This window comes from Vipera ursinii (assembly GCF_947247035.1).
Source record: "Vipera ursinii genome assembly, chromosome: 3".
Lineage (NCBI taxonomy): Eukaryota > Metazoa > Chordata > Lepidosauria > Squamata > Viperidae > Vipera > Vipera ursinii.
The window spans coordinates 153,166,592-153,186,903 of NC_139516.1; positions in this window are offsets into that span (position 1 = coordinate 153,166,592).

Here is a 20,312-nt window from a genome sequence, read left to right on the forward strand (position 1 = left end):
TCCCCCTTCAGCCCCCTCCTCACCATCAGCTCCCCTGGAGGAGAGTCGCCCCTGGGCGCAGCCCGTGCAGAGTAGCACAGCCAAGGATATGGCAGCCGGACAGCAGGGACAAGACTCCACCCTTGCGCCCCATTGCACACAGATGCTGCTGCAGGGTGCAGGTGGAGGGCGTGGCTGACATGCACGCTGCTAGGCCACCTGGGCAATCTGCTGCATGGGCTGTGGAGGTGGTGGGTGGCCCTGTGGGTGGGTGGGGCATGGGGTGGGATGGGGATGGGTCAGGGGGTGGGGTGGTTTTTGGGCACTCAGTCTCTAAAAGGTTCGCCACCACTGGTATGTATAAAGAAAGCTGTTTCTGTTGGTATGTTATGGAATAATCTCCAACCCATTCTAAGCCTGAAATAAACCAGATTAAGATGTTGGTCCACAGTTATTGTGAGTTGGAAACTATTTACCGCATGAGTATGCTTGGAGGAGAAGTGGGTGTGGTTCCAGCAGAAAAGGGGAATGTTTAGAGGAAACATTATCCTTCCCTTAAAACTTATAAATGTTTTCCACCCTTTGGCTTTTTCACTTTGTACAGTCTTAAAACTACTACCTCTAATTTTAACTCACACAAAAATGTAGAGGGACCCATGATCTTTAATGTGGCTTAGTGAAACATAAAGTTACATTAAAAATGATGGTAATCTATTGCTAACTTTGAATCTAACTTTAAATGGAATCCCAAAGACGTGGAATGGAATCTCAATAGAATCTCAAAAGGTAACTGGACTTTGTTTTTCCTTGAAGGTGTTTTCCATGAAGGTGTTTCATCTCTCATCAAAGAAGCTTCTTCAGTTCTTCAGAACTGAAGAAGCTTCTTGGATGAGAAGCGATACATCTTCATGGGAAAGCAAAGTCCAGTTGCCTTTTAAAAAAAGCACCTTTGGGATAACCATGACATGAATGACTGAGAATCCCCATAGACATTTAAATAGATATATAAATCAAAAGTTGATCTAAAATACAGAAGAAAAGCTTGTATGTGCTCTCTGCAGACTTTCACAGACTGGAAGCAGTGGACTGAACCAACCAATCAGAAATATGGTTGCTTAACTATGTACTGTACATAATGTACAGAAACACTTGAATTGTTACAGGGCTTGGTTTCCAGCATTAGAAAATGTTCATGAATGTTACAAAATAGCTAATTGCACATACTATACCATAATAGTTTTCATTTCTTTCACAATGGGAGTGAAAGATAGGGTTAATTCAAGGCTTATTAGTTAATCTGCCACTTTTTTTGTAATAGATGAATAACCCAGCAATTGTCTACTTTGTAGATCTCAACCATCTTGCCCAACAAACAGTCTGAATTTAATGTTTTAGTTTTTATCACTGTAAACATTTCTCTTTCCTACCTCTCCTCTCTTTTATATACACATGTTCACATGAAAATTATCAGGTTTTTGTGAAATGACTATGAAATCAGCAGTATTTGATACCATTAATAGTAAACAGATGTTGAATAAAAAGGTAAAGTTAAAGGTAAAGGTTCCCCCACACATGCGTGCTAGTCATTTCCAACTCTAGAGGCTGGTGCTCATCTCTGTTTCAAAGCCGAAGAGCCAGCGCTTGTCCGAGGACGTCTCTGTGGTCATGTGGCCGGCATGACTAGATGCCAAAGGTGCATGGAACGCTGTTACCTTCCCACTGTAGTGGTCCCTATTTTTCTACTTGCATTTTTATGTGCTCTCGAACTGCTAGGTTGGCAGAAGCTGGGACGAGTAACAGGCGCTCACTCTGCTACGCGGCACTCGGGATTCAACCCACCAAACTGCTGACCTTCTGATCAACAAGCTCAGCATCCTAACCCACTGAGCCACCACGTCCCTAGATGTTGAATACTACAGGGCAATTCCAAACAAAGCTTTTATTTAGAAATGTTCAGTTTCATTCAGAAATTTTGCAGAAGTCTAAATTATTTGCTTTCCAATCTTTTATTACTGCTTTCCCTGGACCTATGTACAAGGGAACAGAGAAGTGTTAAACTGAGTTAATCAAACTAAATATAAGTGAGGTTTATCCTGAGGAAAAAGTGCTATTCGTGGATTTGTCCATGAATGGATAAAAACTGGTGGCTGATCCCTCAATCAGAATTTACATTCAGCCTACCCACTGTCTGTCTAACTAATGTATACATATGTACATCTTCTCAATCATCCAAGTCATGGTTGTCCCAAAGATGCTTTTTTCAAAATGCAACTGAACTTTCTTGGGTTTTTTCCATTAAAAACATTTTGCTTCTTTTCTAAGAAGCTTCCTCAGTTCTAACTGACTGGTGAGGAATGAAAGGGACCAACAAAGTCCAGCTGCCTTTTGGAAAAAGCACCTTTGGGAATGTGTACATCCCACATTTTTTCCCCCAGAATTTTTGTTGAACACTATTAGTAGTCATGAGATACAGATTGTTGGGGGCAATTAAGCTGACTTTGTAATAATGCCGCTTGGTGTGTGTGTGTGAAAGCCCTAATAAGCAAGCATATACATAGAATGAAGGCTACTGCTAAGCTTGTAAGCCGCCCTGAAGTCTTCGGAGAAGGGCGGGATATAAATGGAATTAAAATAAAAAAATAAAAAATAAATTACTGCTCCTTTTAAAATAATACAACAATTATTATTATTTTTGTTTGTTTCTGATGTAGAAAGTCAGGAACATGAATCACTGGCAATTAATTACCAACCAACGATAAGCCAGGAGTTCAAATAACATTTACATTCTAAGTTTAGCAATGTATCATTTGTTTCTGAAATGTCATGCTTCATGAGTATTATATGGTTAGCTATTTGTGGACTTTGAACAAAAGTTCCAAGTTTGACTTGATTAGGTCTTTCCTATTAGATTATTTGCAATGGAGAATCTTTTTCCAGGTTCCATATATTGGGCCAGATTAAAATTCTGACCTGTTTATTATGCCATGGGAGATATTTGATGACTGTCATGTAAATGCAATCATATTTGGGGGATTAGAAGAAAGGTTATTAATCCAAATAATCCTATACATCCTAGTTTGGAACGAATCCCAGTAAATTCAATGGGTCTTACATACTTAAATTTGCACAGAATTGCTGCTTTAGAATATCCAGCATTGGTCTTACAGAATTATAAATAAAACTGAGAGTTATAGACTTGCATTAGTTCATGTGTAGCTGCACATATTTAAAGAAAAGGATAGTCAGAGTTTCAATGTTTCCAGTTAAATAGGCTTAACTATTTCAACTGAAATATAGATATTAAATTGCTCTTTGATTAAAATGGTTTCATAGTAAAATTGAAAGGTGGTCATGTTTACATTTTGAGAATATGCTATGAAAAAAAAAGGTACAGTATTGAGAAAAGTTAAGGTTTCTCTGGATATGAACACAGGTCCTAATTATACAACTAGGAGGACAAGCACTGATTGGGGTAGCTTTGCTTACTGGGCAAAGCCATGCTAATTCTGGTATTTGTCTGAGATGGGGATTGAGTGGGCAGGTGGGGGGGAAGGAATTAATTTCACATAAACAAAATGATTCACATGGAACTGCCTTGCCTGCAAAAACAGCACATTTATTTTGAAGATCACTGAAAAGGATCCCTGAGATTTTACTGTGATCTTGGACCCTTGAAATGAAGGTTCTTGAGTTTGGGCATCTGGATGGATTTTTCCTCCTCTCAATGTACAGATCTACAAGGAACACTTTATATAGTGCTTCCGGAAATAAGACACAACTGGAAAAATAATCCGTACATGATTTTTCCGGATATTCTTAATATAAGCCCCCAAATAAACCCCTGTTAAGATCATATATATATATATATATATGGCTGACTGATGAAAACAAATAAGTATATATATATATAGATCCATATATATATATGGATCTTTGGTCATTTGGGTTTTTCCCCACGTAGAATTGAAGGTGTAGGAGCAACGTTTCGATGGAATCCCATCTGTCATCCTCAGGCTGGTGGCTTCAGCTTCCTTCTTCTGGGAGATCCACATACAAACACCCACGAAAACCTCAGAAAACATTATATATATATATATATATATATATATATATATATATATATATATATATATATATATATATATATATATATATATATGTGTGTGTGTGTGTGTGTGTGTGTGTGTGTGTGTGTGTGTGTGTGTAAAGGTAAAGGTAAAGGTTCCTCCGCACATGCGTGCTAGTCATTTCCGAGTCTAGGGGTCGGTGCTCATCTCCGTTTCAAAGCCAAAGACCTAGCGCTTGTCCAAGGACATCTCCGTGGTCATGTGGCCGGCATGACTAGATGCCAAAGGCGCACGGAACGCTGTTACCTTCCCACTGTAGTGGTCCCTATTTTTCTACTTGCATTTTTATGTGCTTTCGAACTGCTAGGTTGGCAGAAGCTGGGACGAGTAACAGGCGCTCTCTCTGTTATGCGGCACTCGGGATTCGACCCACCAAACTGCCGACCTTCTGATCGACAAGCTCAGCGTCCTAACGCACTGAGCCACGGCGTCCATATATATATATATCAGCCCAGGTTCGAATCTCAGAAGGGTATGGCTGACTGATGAAAACTAATAAGTTTGAAATGCATATCAGTCTCTCTTAATTCTTTGTTAGCAATTTAAAATTTACACAAATATGAGCTGTCACCAGTGTGACTACTGCCTGTCGATGGCCTTCAGGTTAGGCTGACACAGGAAATAAAGATTTGTCCCATGTTTGGGGCCTAGCAAGGTAATCTAAAAAATAGTTAACAAGCATATATTTATACACACAGTATATACAAAAAAACACATATTTTTTGAATGCAGATGCTGTTGTATAATAAAGTTATAGAGTTGGGGCCATTTAACTTGCATCAATTTTCGGTATCATAGCTACAATGGAGTGGCAAACTGTGCTGAAAATCTGCCAATTTATTTTATTAAAGTTTTGAAAGTTTTTTCTTTTTCTCTTCAAAAAGTTTTCTTACCCCTTTCCTTTCCTTTCCTTTTCTTCCTTCCTTCCTTCCTTCCTTCCTTCCTTCCTTCCTTCCTTCCTTCCTTCCTTCCTTCCTTCTTTCTTTCTTTCTTTCTTTCTTTCTTTCTTTCTTTCTTTCTTTCTTTCCTTTTCTTTTGCTATCTTACTTTTTTGCTTTTTTCCCCTGTTTCTTGGTTGTGTTTGAAAGTGGTGGGATCCTACTCTTACAGTTTTACAGTTTTCTGTTATCGATTCTTCATTCAGAAGTCACCCTTTCACGCATCTTCATTTTGGACTCATGATATCTCCAATATGAGAATGCCTTTCTGCCATCTTCTTTTCGGATTTAATTAATTAATTGGGTGGAGACAGAAAAACTGCAAAATCCCTGGAAAAAGTATGCCACAATAACAGAACATTCATTCAGATACAATACCAATGTTTCAAAGTAAACTATAGAAGAAAAACTTGCTTTTCTCCTCTATAAAACAGATTTCTATTTTTTTTTTTAAATATATATATAAGGCTTTAAGGAGCATTTTATATTTATAACAACCCCGTGATAAAAGAAGGATTGCTTTCTAAGTCGCTATCCATTTTGCCATTCATAAAATCCATCAGAAAGAAACATTTATAACTCGAAGGGTTCATATTTGTCCCAGTGCACATATTTCATATCCTATCAACCACATTGTCAGACATATGTCACTGAGAATATCTATTTCAGTTAAAATACAAAACTGTTACAAGCTTTTCTGAGAAATAAAGGAATCTATATTTCACGAGTATCCCAATTTTAGAAACAAGCAAATAAGAAACCTTTTTTGCTCTCTCCAAAAATATACTTTATGCTTATTGAAAACATTTAAAACATTGTACGTTTTGGCCTGGATTGCTTATTATACCTAAAAAATGAATTAGTTTTATCCCATTTGAGTTAGATAGCATACTGGCTTAATTCAAAGAATTTTCTCTGAATTGAGCAATTGAGATGTGAACTGTGACTAACGTTGGCTGCCACAGTCCTTACAAAGGATTATCCCTGACGTTCCCTTCCTATTAATATTATTTTATAATTTGCTGCTTTTTTTAAAAAAAAGTGTTGCTGTTTAAATCAAATAAGGGTTCTCTCCATTTTTTCCCCATTTTCATTTAAGTTGTTAAAGAAGATATTACATATTTTTGTTCCCAAAAAGAAAAAAAAAACATTTTTCAATGTTGTTGCATTTACTTAATTTAACTGTGAGTATGCACGGTCTGTTCAGTCATCAGCAGACTCTGTGTTTCTTTCCTCATGTCTCAATTAAATCCTCAGGGAAAGCAAGCTAAAGAAATACATCCCACTGGACTTTTTGAAATTGTGAAAGAGAGGCTGATAAGGAGGCTGCAAGGTAATGGAAAGACGTGTAACAGAGAAAAAGTACTAACGTCCTCCATAAACTTGCAACAATACATTAAGCACAAAAACCACCCAAAATGAACTAGGAGAAACATCTTTCTAGCCCTGGGAGAATGCAGAAAAATAGAGGGGAAATTCCACGCTACCTTTTATTATTTTATTTCAATTTAATTTTATGTAGAGCTGCTTGACTGAAAATTGGAATAAATAAACATAGCTGCAGAACAACTTCAACAAACAGACTGATCGAACTGTCATCTGATTAAGTGCAAGAGAAAATAAATATGAGATCAGATGTTAACAGTCGCCTTAGCATTAGAGTTGTGTTGATCTCAATGGCTGAGCTAAGTGTGCGCTTATTCCATGGTCCCACTAACTCAGTTAATTTCTCTCTTCCATTTCCCGCCTGTTTAATAACCTTCCTTTGAAATCAGTGGGATTCAAAAATGCCTAATATGGCCTAGAATAAAACTGAAGCAAAATTGTATCAGCAACATTAATTATTGTGAAGCAACATTCTTGACAATATCTGCACAAATGCTCCATCTATTTCAGAAGTGTGCAAATGTATGTAAGTGTATGCATGTGCTGGTGTTGTTAACAATACATCAGGAAAACACTATTTTTATGCAGTAATGTAAAAATCATGAATCATCTAGCATTCCTAGATGTGTGAAATGGTGCACACCGAACATTATTTCTAATTCAGTCTGTGGCACCCTTAACACCTATCTAAATTGACTTATATAGCGCTTAAATAACTTCCCAGGGTTGCCTGCTTTTGTTGCAAGCACTATAGAAAATAGTGTTGGGATCAAGGTGTGCACACAGGCTCCAAATTAAAACTATGATTTCATCAACCTTGGAAATAGACACAAGCTTTACACGATCTCTGGGACTAATATTTCCTAATAAAACATCCTTTTTAACAAAACTGAAAATCAATATTGAGAGAAGTTTTGGAATTGACACTAGCCTTTTGAGAAACTGGAAATAGATCTTCCTGTCAGAAGCTAAAACTGCTCTCCTCTGTCTAGACTGCACTGGGAGCAAAATTATCAGATTTTCATTTCCTCAGTTTCACTCCACAGTGGTAAAACGTGTGAGTTATTGATTCATCTGCTGAAAAGCAGAAGAGCTTTTCACCTCGGTAGGGTCAAATGGGTTTGTGGGCGTCTAATTATACCGATACAGAGCATATAAATCTTCAAACAGTCATTATGTGAACATAAGTGTCCAAAGGGATCATTAGAATCCTTTTAGTCCACTGCTTGTTCTCTGGGCTGTTTTATGAGAGGTCACAGAAATAGAGAGTTAATATTATCAAGCCACATAGGTATTTGTATTGGTAGTAAATGTTAGGGAGGAGTTCAGAAGAAAACTGCACAGCTTCATCTACGTGCTGCATTGTTTTACGCAGTTGCATTCATTTTGCGAAGAAAACAACAGCACATTTTATATATTAAGGAAATACATAAAGATGTCTAGAAGAAGGTGAACTGAAGGCAGCACACAAATATGTAACCACAGTGGGGATATTGCTCAGAGATTAACACAGACTTAGAGTAAGAGGTACAATCATCTGGGGACATATGGAAGGCATGGCATACTAGACAGGGTTCATAGTTTGGTGGAAAAAAAATGTTTGTAAGTCACAATTTATAAAAATTTGCATTGGAAATCATGAAGGGTTTTCCTGTTAGTTTAGATGGTATAACTTGACTGGATGGTATAATGTTGATTCCATTGGTAGTATTAACCTGGCCCACTATGAGTTAACTGGGGCTGCATGATTTCTGTGGGAGGGAATGTTGAGCAATGTCAGTAGCTGAATATGATGAGTAATGTCAATAAATGAATATGTTGGAAATGAAGTCTCAGTAGCACCTGAAGACTGAAACAGAGTGTCCTACCTGATTGTTCTGCAGATGCTTTGTCACATCTCAACACATTGCCCCATTTGACTCATCATTATAATGCACTGTTATGAAAGAAACTAAATTGGGGGATAATACAAGATTGGGAGAGCTTTGAAGGGAAGAGTTTCCGACCTTGTAAATTCAACTGATGTAACCTATAGCAGCTAATAAGTTTCAGAGGTCAAGTATCAATACAATGTTTTACATGTCCTAAGAATGTAGCAAACATGTTAAAAATGAAGGTAAACATCTCAACATGGACCATTCTAGGTCTATATGAACATCAGGAGGAGTTCGGCAAAAAGGTTCCTGTGTAATGTCATAAGTGTGGGGTGAGAATGAAATTTAATTTTAATGTGAACTTTTCTAATATAATTATTTTAAATAATATAATAATATAATATAATAAGCCCTAATAAGCAGGCATATACATAGAATGAAGGCTACTGCTAAGCTTGTAAGCCGCCCTGAGTCTTCGGAGAAGGGCGGGATATAAATGGAATTAAAATTAAAAAAAAATAAAAAAAATAATCAAGGAGAGAAGCAACTTAGAACTAAGGAGAAACTTCCTGACAGTTACTGTAGAACAATTAACCAGTTTCCTGCCTGAGCAGGGGGTTGGACTAGATGACCTCCAAGGTCCCTTCCAACTTTTATTATTATTACTATTATTATTATTATTATTATTATTATTATTATTATTATTATTATTATTATTATTATTATTATTATTAAAAAGGTAAAGGTAAAGGTTCCCCCGCACATGTGTGCTAGTCGTTTGCAACTCTAGGGGCCAGTGCTCATCTCCATTTCAAAGCCGAAGAGCCAGCGCTTGTCCGAGGATGTCTCCGTGGTCATGTGGCTGGCATGTCTAGACGCCAAAGGCTCACGGAACGCTGTTACCTTCCCACTGTAGTGGTCCCTATTTTTCTACTTGCATTTTTACGTGCTTTCAAACTGCTAGGTTGGCAGAAGCTGGGACGAGTAACAGGCACTCACTCTGTTATGCGGCACTCGGGATTTGACCCGCCAAACTGCCAACCTTCTGATTGACAAGCTCAGCGTCCTAACCCACTGAGCCACCACGCCTCTTTATTATTATTTTGGTTGTTGTTGTTATAATGTGGGAGTTCTACTTTATCAAAATATGTTATAATTCAGTCTTAAAAACCTGACTAAATTTGTCCTTTTCTCCCTTTTGTAGCAAATAAATTCATGCTTTTCTAAGGACATATTGTACATATTTTCTTCAAGGCCCTCTCCTTACTTCTCTCTAGTATGCCAGTTAATCTTTTGGCAATGAAGCTGATCAAAATCACCCTCCTTTTCTTCCTCCCTCCTCTTCTTCGTCCTCCTCCTCCTCTTCCAAAAGCTTAACATAAATATATTACAGGTTGTTTTTTTTAAAAAAACTATGTATATAAAAGACAACATGGCATAAGAAAAGTGTATGTTATGAGAAAGACATACAAAATAAACACATTTTTTCATGCAAAACATTTAGCAAGCAAACAAAAACATTCTTAAATTGGGCTTACAAAGCAGACTTAAACTGAAAAAAAGGAATATTGTCAAAAATGGACTCTGTGCATGTTGGATTGAACCTGTGGCCATAAACAACATTCAATAGACACATTCTTTGAAATGGGTCTATTTCAGGTATCATGGAGCAGCTGAGAGCAGCAGAGTAGTGGCTTATAAGGCCATCAGGAAGAATAATAGTGGTCCACTTTCACACTTACTGCTTCAGTGACTCCATCCAGCCACCTCATTCTGTCATCCACTTCTTCTCTTGCCCTCAATCTTTCCCAGCATTAGGCTCTTCTCCAATGAGTCCTTCCTTCTCATTAGGTGGCCAAAGTATTTGAAGTATCCTTCAACTTCAGGATCTGGCCTTCTAAAGAGCAGTCAGGGTTGATCTCCTCTAGGACTGACCGGTTTGATCGCCTTGCAGTCCAAGGGACTCGCAGGAGTCTTCTCCAGCACCATAGTTCAAAGGCCTCAATTCTTTGGCGCTCAGCCTTTCTTATGGTCCAACTTTCACTGCCATACATTGCTACTGGGAAGACCATAGCCTTGACTATACGTACTTTTGTTGACAGGGTGATGTCTCTGCTTTTTAGTGTGCTGTCTAGATTTGCCATGGCTTTCCTCCCCAGGAGCAAGCGTCTTTTAATTTCTTGGCTACAGTCTCCATCTGCAGTGATCTTGGAGCCCAGGAAAATAAAATCTGTCACTACCTCCATTTCTTCCCCATCTATTTGCCAAGAATTGAGAGGGCCAGATGGCATGATCTTGGTTTTCTTAATGTTTAGTTTCAACCCAACTTTTGCACTCTCCTTCACCCGCAACAAGAGGCTCTTTAGTTTTTCTTCACTTTCTGCCATTAGAGTGGTATCATCTGCATATCTTAAATTGTTGATATTTCTCCCAGCAATCTTAATTCCAACTTTTGATTCATCTAGCCCTGCCTTTCTCATGATGTGCTCTGCATATAAGTTAAATAGGCAGGACGACAGTACACATCCTTGCCGGATTTCTTTCCCAATTTTGAACCAATTAGTGGTTCCGTGTCCAGTTCTCACTGTTGCTTCTTGGCCCACATATAGGTTTCTCAAGAGACAAATAAGATGGTCTGGTATGCCCATCTCTTTAAGAACTTGCCACAGTTTGTTATGATCCACAAAACAAAGGCTTTAGCATAGTCAATGAAGCAGAAGTAGATATTTTTCTGGAACTCTCTAGCTTTCTCCATGATCCAGCATATGTTCGCAATTTCATCTCTAGTTCCTCTGCCTCTTCAAAATCCCGCCTGTACTTCTGGTAGTTCTCGATCCACATATTGCTGGAGTCTAGCTTATAGGATTTTAAGCATAACTTTACTAGCATGAGAAATGAGTGCAATGGTGCAATAGTTTGAACATTCTTTGGCACTGCCTTTCTTTGGAATTGGAATGTAAACTGATCTTTTCCAATCCTGTGGCCACTGTTGAGTTTTCCAAATTTGCTGGCAAATTGAGTGTAGCACTTTTACTGCATCGTCTTTTAAGATTTTGAATAGCTCAGCTGGAATACTGTCACCTCCACGAGCTTTGTTGTTGCTCAGCTTTTCTAAGGCCGACTTCACTTCACATTCTAGGATGTCTGGCTCGAGATCAGTGACCACCTCATCATGGTTATCAGGGATGTTAAGCTCATTCTTGTATAGTTCTTCTGTGTAATTTTGCCACCTCTTCTTAATCTCTTCTGCCTCTGTTAGGTCCCTGCCATTTTGGTCCTTTATCATGCCCATTTTTGCATTAAACGTTCCCTTCATCTCTCCAATTTTCTTGAAAAGATCTCTGGTCCTCCCTATTCTATTGTTTTCTTCTATTTCTTTGCACTGTTCATTTAAGAAGGCATTCTTATCTCTTCTAGCTATTCTCTGGAATTCTGCATTCAATTGGGCATATCTATGTTTTTCTCCCTTGCCTTTCGCTTCCCTCCTTTCCTTAGCTATTTGCAAAGCTTCCTCAGACAGCCATTTTGCTTTCTTGCATTTCTTTTTCTTTGGGATGGTTTTGGTTGCTACCTGTTGTACAATGTCGCGAACCTCTGTCCATAGTTCTTCAGGCACTCTGTCTATCAGATCTAATCCCTTAAATCTATTTGTCACCTCTACTGTATATTCAACAGGGATATGATTTAATTCATACCTGAGTGGCCTAGTGCTTTTCCCTACTTTCTTCAGTTTAAGCTTAAACTTTGCAAGGAGAAGCTCATGGTCTGAGCCACAGTCAGCTCCTGGTCTTGTTTTTACTGACTGTATAGAGCTTCTCCATCTTTGGCTGCAGAGCATATAGTCAATCTGATTTCTGTGTTGACCGTCTGGTGATGTCCATGTGTAGAGCCGTCTCTTGGGTTGTTGGAAAAGAGTGTTTGCTATGACCATTGTATTCTCTTGACAAAATTCTATCAGCCTGTGCCCTGCTTCATTTTGTACTCCAAGGCCAAACTTGCCTGTTATTCTGTTTATCTTTTGGCTTCCTACTTTAGCATTCCAATCCCCCATGATGATAAGGACATCATTTTTGGTGTTAGTTCTATAAGGTGCTATAGGGCTTCATAGAACCGGTCAATTTCATCCTCTTCAGCACCGGTGGTTGGGGCATAGACTTGGACTACTGTGATATTGAATGGTTTGCCTTGGATTCGAACTGAGATCATTCTGTCATTTTGAGGATTGTATCCCAGTATTGCTTTTCCTACTCTTTTATTGACTATGAAGGCTACTCCATTTCTTCTGAGGGATTCTTGCCCGCAGTAGTATACCTGATGGTCATCTGAATTAAATTCACCCATTCCTGTCCATTTTAGTTCGCTGATACCTAAGATGTCGATGTTCAGTCTTGTCATCTCTTGTTTGACCACGTCCAGCTTTCCTTGATTCATGGATCTTACATTCCAGGTTCCTATGGAGAAAAAATCTTTACAGCATCGGACTTTCCTTTCACCACCAGACACATCCACAGCTGAGCGTCCTTTCGGCTTTGGCCCATTCGCTTCATTCTTTCTGGCGCTACTAGTACTAGCCCTCTGCTCTTCCCCAGTAGCATATTGGACGCCTTCCGACCTGAGGGGCTCATCTTCCAGCATCATATTGTTTTGCCTTTTGGTACTGTCCATAGGGTTTTCATGGCAAAGATACTGGAGTGGGTTGCCATTTCCTTCTCCAGTGGATCACGTTTTGTCAGAACTCTCGGCTATGACCTGTCCGTCTTGGGTGGCCCTGCACGGCATAGCTCATAGCTTCATTGAATTACGCAAGCCCCTTCGCCACGACAAGGCAGTAATCCGTGAAGGGGGTAGGTTCCTTAATCCTATCAAATGAGATTTTCAAAAATGACTATCAGGACAAAGCTGTTCATTTATTTGTAAAATGTTTGAATCCCTCATCAGCAAAATAGTACAGTGGTAACTCGGTACTCATCATTAATTGGTTCTGGGAGCATGATGAGTACCAAAAACCATGAGTACCAAACATATTTTTCCCATAAGGAATAATATAGTGAGTCACAAGGCAGCCAACAAGTTTCAACTTGTGCATTGAGTAACAAACAGACAATGAATACCAGGACAAAAATTTTGTATCAAAATGCATTGAGTATCAAATTCAATGAGTTTCAAAGCAGTTGAGTACCAAGGTACCACTGTATCTGGGCAACTCACAGTTATAACTTCAAAATAGAATAAAAAACAGTCTCTCTCTCTCTCTCTCTCTCTCTCTCTCTCTCTCTCTCTCTCTCTCTCATTCTTTCTCTCTCTCTCTCTCTCTCTCTCTCTCTCTCTCTCCTCCTACTACTACTACTACTACTACTAATAGAGTTGGAAGGGACCTTGAAGGTCTTCTTGTCCAATCTCCTGTTCAGGCAGGAAACCCCTACCATTTCAGACAAATGGTTATCCAGTCTCTTCTTAAAAACTTCCAGTCTTGGAGCATGCACACGTTTTGGAGGCAGGTTGTTCCACTGATTAATTGTTCTAACTGTCAGGTAATTTGTCTTTAGTTTTAGGTTGCTTCTCTCTTTGACTAGTTTCCATCTATTGCTTCTTGTCCTGTCTTCAGGTGCTCTGGAGAATAGCTTAACTTCCTCTTTGTGGCAACCCCTGAGATATTGGAACACTGCTATCATGTCACCCCTCATCCTTCTCTTCATTAAACTAGACATACCCAATTTCAGCAACCGTTCTTTATACTGTATGTTTTAACCTCTTTCTAGAGTCTCAACATTTTTTTTTTACATCATGGTGACCAAAACTGGATGCAGTATTCCAAGTGTGGCCTTACCAAGTCGTTATAAAGTGGTATTAACACTTCACGTAATCTTGTTTCTATCTCTCTGTTAATGCAGCGTAGCACTGTGTTGTCTTTTTTGGAAGCTGCAGCACACTGCTGGCTCATATTTAAGTGATTGTCTACTAGGACTCCAAGATCCCTCTCATAGTTACTACTATTGAGCAAGGTACCACCTATACTGTACCTATGCATTTGGTTTTTCTTGCCTAAATGTAGAACCTTACTTTTTTCACCATTGAATTCCATTTTGTTAGATAGTGCCCAATGTTCAAGTCTTTCAAGATCCTCCTGTATCTTAAGCCTGTCTTCTGGAGTGTTGGCTATTCCTGCCAGCTTTCTGTCGTCTGCAAATTTGATGAGTTCTCCATCTATCCCCTCATCCAAACTATTGATGAAGATGTTGAAGAGCACTGGGCCCAGAACAGAGCTCTGAGGCACCCCACTACACACTTCCCTCCATGTAAATATGGTTACATTGAGGACTACATGCTGAGTACAGCTGGTCAGCCAGCTATGAATCCATCTGGTGGTGATGCTGTCTAACCCACATTTTTTCTATGTTAAGTAGTAGGTTGTGATCTTCTTTATCAAATGACTTACTGAAGTCCAAGTAAATTATATCCACAGCATTCCTCTGATCCACTAATTTTGTCACCTGGTCAAAGAATGAGATTTGTCTGGCATAATCTGTTTTTGACAAACCCATGTTGGCTTTTGGTAATGATTTTGTTTGTCTCTACGTGTTCACTGATTCATTGCTTGATTGTCTTTTCCAGAATCTTCCCAGGTATTGAGGTCAGGCTGATAGGTCTGTGGTTTCCTGGATCCATTTTTTTTCTTTTTTTGAAATGGGAACTACATCAGCTCTTTTCCAGTCCTCTGGTAGTTCCCCAGTGCTCCAGAATCTTTGAAAGATATAGTTCAGTGGTTCTGAGATCACATCTGCCAATTCCTTCAGAACTGTGGGGTATAATCCATCTAGGGTGGACAGGTGCTCACTTACCATTTTCTTATCTAGCTTAACTTGTTTTTCTAATCTATTTTTTACTGTACTGTTTCTGATAGGTTGGACTGTTTTTTTTCCCTTTCTGTAAAGATGGATGCAAAAAACAAGTTAAGTAGCTCTGCTTTCTCCCTGTTGCTTGTCACCTTCTTGCCACTTCTTGATCCCACTAATGGATCAAACATTTCCTTAATTTTTTTCTTGTTTGTTACATGCTGAAAGAAGCTTTTTTGTTGTTGTTATTTTTGACTTTTGTCTCAAGCCTTAATTTATTTTGAGCCTTAGCTTTCCTCACTTCATCTTTGCAAGCTTGGACTATTTGTTGATATTCTGCCTTAGTTATACACCCTTCTTTCCACTTTTTATACTTGTCCTTTTTGTCTTTCAATTTATCAGTGAGTTTTTTTATGCAGCCATGCTGGTTTCTTTTGAGAGCTGTTATTTTTCTTCTTTGTTTGTATTGTGTTAGACTGGGCTTTTATAATCTCACTTTTCAAAGTTTCCCAAGCTTCTTGACTTGTTTTCCCATTGAGGATTCTCATCCATGGAATCCTTCCCAAAATCTCTCTTAAGTTTATTGAAATTAGCTCTCTTAAAGTCCAAGACTCGAGTATGACTTTGTTGTATTGGTTGTGCTTGCATAATGTTGAATTCCAATATTGCACAATCAATCCCTCCCAAGGTTGAATGATACTTTCTATCATTTCATCTCTGTTAGTGAGAATTCTCTCTCTCTCTCTCTGTGTAGATTTAAATAAAAGTAGACTATCAATCAATTACATAAGGACCTCTTTAGCTTCTCTAAGACTTTATGGCAGAAGATGACCTGTTCACCAACACCATCTTCAGTATCTGGCATTCAATCCACCTCTGCAACCAACATATTCCCTTCCACTGCTGAAAATTATTTTTCTAGAGCAAAGAGCAAGACACTGAAGTATCCTTCATTCATATTATGCAGATCTTAAATAATTGATAATGAGGTGCTTTTCTGAGGTTTGTTAAAATTTAGCAAACCTCTGAAATAGTCACTGTCCCCAGCTCTGCTGTAGAGGTATAATTTCATTTCCAGCTTTGCAATATTCTCCACTGATTATGCTGACTTTTATATATACCATTTTATTTTAAATGTAGCCATTCTTGTAGAAAAGCTCCTCAGGAGCAGCAAAGCTGCCTTGACATCTTTCTGAAGCTTATCAGGCTATACCCTGAATTCCACAGATTCAGATGTTAAGCTTTGAACTTCCCCATATTTACAGATGAAAGTGGGATTTGGATATATTCTTTAAATAAGTGTGGAGAATAGCAATGAGTAAAATAATAATAATGAAACATAACCATGCTGTGTTTAATGATCCCCTTGCAGAAATTTAATTATTCTGAAAGATATGAACAACAATAAATGCAACTTGGCATAATTTACAATATTATGAATTCATAAGTCCATGCTAACTTTCATGGCTTCAGATGAGCCTCCCCACATTTTGTGTCTTCTAAATGGTTTTGCTGACTGAAAACTCAGCATTGCAATCCTTAATCAACATTAAAATCACAAGACTGGAGGATATAATCATCTGGAATAAATCTGTGAACAGGTGGAAGGTGGAGAAGGAGTAGAAACTGTTTAATACAGTATAAACAAAATACTACTTTAAGTGATGAAGTTACAAATAATAGAAACATAGGTAATGGAAAAAATACTGTGAAAACTGAGAAATTTTAAGCTGTAATTCTATATCAGTCTACAGCTAGTAGGGTTTCCTTCAAAACAGATACGCATAGATTGCATTCTTAATATTTCGTGGCAGAGCAACGGATTTTAAATAAGTTTAATTTTGACTAGTTCATACTGATAGAACTATAATAGTCTCTTAAAAATGGATTTTTATGTTTGAATCTGCAAGAACGTATCAGCTCAAAGTTTTCCTCAACAGAACCATTCCAACAGTTCACACAACTTGTTTTTGTCAACCTGCCTATCTGCCAATGCATCAAAACCAGGGTAGATTTCAAAAGAGCTGCCAAAACTATAGTGAATAGAATGAAGATTAACTAATTCCTTTTTTATATTATAGTGGTGTCTCTGTCTGTCTTCTGCCTGAACCCTAATGAAAAATCACATTGTGCTATCTTCCAAGTTCCCTGAAAGTTTACTTTGCTTGCATAAGAAGATATGTGCACACCCTACTTTATGCTACGTAGTCTATTCATTTAAGTACCTCTCCATGATCATACACACATACACACACACCCAACACACACATGGACATATTATATCAGCTTTGTTTCTCTTCTTGTGTCTAAGTTTCAAGTATACTAAGTGATGTATTCCACATGTTCATTTCTTTTGTTTATTAATCTATAAAACATGCCACAATCAGCAAACAATGAAAGAGAGGGTTTTTTTCAGCTTTCCTACTGGGTTCAGTGGAACTCTGAACACTTTGAATAAAATGCCTGAGGTCTGACAACTTCAGCACAGACTATTTTTTCTTACTAAAATTTTCTTACATTAATAGAGAGAGAAATCACAGTTCTGATTATAACCCCTAAAGATGTTTTCCCTTGCTTAGTAGATCCAAGATTGCTATTACAGCACCAGGGATCTGGGAATTTTAGTTCACCTCATATGAAATATAATTCCAGGCTATTCTTCCAACATATCAGAGTCATTTTAGTTGTTTCATTCTCTCTCTCTCTCTCTCTCTCTCTCTCTCTCTCTCTCTCTCTCTCTCTCTCTCTCTCTCTCTCTCTCTCTCTCTCTCTCTCTTCCTTTTACAAAATAAACAATCATTAAAGCAAGTTTAAAGTGCACTTTAGACTCAGAAATCTTCTCATGCTATTCTTTAATATTTCATCATTAAATAGCAAAATAACCTGATATGATCCTAATTTAGTGCCAATTACAATGCATTGATCAAAGTGACCTTTTCATACCAGAGCACAAAAATCAATCCTACCGTACAACAAATGTCAGGGGGATGAGAGCAACATATAATCTGTGACAATCAAAACATTACTTACAAATGAAATCACCAATGACCTGCATGCCAAGGCAATTTCTGCATAATGCGCTCTGTTTGGGTTTGTGGCTTTTGTTGACTACCTTCTCCCCCCACCCCACCCCCACATGCTCCTTTTTGTTTGTTGCCTTATGCTGTTGTGTGATGTTGTTGCTTCAGGGGCAAAGATGACTATGATTCCCCAGAAGGGTACCCCAAAAATTGCAAGAAAAACAATTGTATTATTTAGGGCTGGTTCAGAGATTGGTAATTTTTTTTTTGGATGAGAAACAGCACAACAATGCCTATTGATGCAACTTCAGAGGAAGGATGACATTTGGAAGTTTTTAAGAAAAGACTGGACAGCCATTTGTCTGAAATGGTATAGGGTTTCCTATTATTATTATTATTATTATTATTATTATTATTATTATTATTATTATTATTATTATTATTATTATTATTATTATTATTGTCTTGTGGCTTCTTTAGATGTAGGCATGCCTTTCAGTGATTTGTGTAGGAATAACACATTTGATTTTCCCTTCACATTTATTTGAGCAGCTGCTTCCACTGACTTTTCTACACACAGTATGTAAAAGGAATGAATCTATTGATTCCACTTTTTTTTCATTTCTTGTTTTACAATCTTGGGTGGTTCTCTCCTTTTCTTTTTCCTTTTGCTTCTACTTTTTACTACATTTGTGTAAGACCATATAAAACTTCTTGATCTTTTTCTTACTGTGAAGATTTCATGTGAAAGTTTGCTCATTGTATGCCTTATTTATAGTTCCCTAGTACATTGCATTTCTTGCATTTCTTGTTGTTATTGTCACATATGTAGATACAGATGCACTGATATACATGCCTTTTCCTTTAATATAGACATTTTTGTATGGTTTAACAGCAAAAAAATCAGTAAATACTTTCAGCAATTCCAGAAAATACATCAAACTTTCCCACAATATTTCCATCTGCTTGCAAAAATAGCTACCTATTTATTATACTTGTATGTCAGATTTCTAACCAGTCATAAGAAACAACAATTTTGGGAGGCAGTGTATGAATCTGTAACTCAGTCATGTTACCCTCACTTGTTTTGTTCATCCATGATCTTCACTTTGGTTGATGATGTCATCACATAACTTAATCTGGTTATCTATTCATGGTGGTGACAGCAGTTTATTGTTTTGTAACACATGACAGTGATGAATGTAATGTTTGCTAATCTAGGAAGGAGAAAAAAATGTTTTTGTCAATAAAACATCTTCAAAGATATCAATATTTTCATTTAAACATAATGAATTTATAGACCCCCAAGTGTTAAAGAGCTTTAAGAATCAAAACACATCATCAAAAATCTACTTTGTAACGAAAGGCAGAGAATATTTAGTAGAAGTTGGTTGTACACAGTTATATAACTTGGATATAACATCCAAGTTATATGCTATAAAGAAATATATTCCTTGACTCTGTCTTTAATTTGTTTTTCTTTGATTCCCATTCAATTTCAGCAAACATTTTAACTGCTGCTATAAAATGAAATAGCACTGCACCAAAAATTAAAGAAGCCACCATCTTGGTAAATTAATATCAAAAGTTAAGTTTGGCTTTAACAAATAATGATGTCCTATCATAACAGTACTGCCATAATTATAATAAAGATCCTTTATTGATGTAATTCAGTCATGATGAATAACTTTACAGAGGAATTGCTTTGAGAATTTCAGAAGTGAAAATAAACATAAAGAATATAATTTGTCACTACTATGGCTTGGAAGATGTTAGCTGGATTTCCTGAGATTAATTGTACTGGCATGGACACGTGATAGGCTTTTCTAGTATATATTTACATTTTTGAATTCTGGAAAAATCTTGAAAAAAATTTGCTAAGGTTTTGGAAGCATAAAATAGGTAAAAGCATAGTCTTTAAAATGACCACACAGAAATCTTGGCAAATCCGGGTGGGAAGGATGAAATTTGAGCACAGGCTGATCACTAGTCAGACAAAAGTCACTTTAGTCAAATGGCACCTCTTTTAAAGACATGACAGAGTCAAAAACCAAGGCTGGGTTTGGAGATTCTCACCAGAAGAACCTACTCAAAAAGAATCAAGGTAGCCTTCAGCCATTGCCAGACAGATGGGACCTCTATTGCTGAGTGGCTG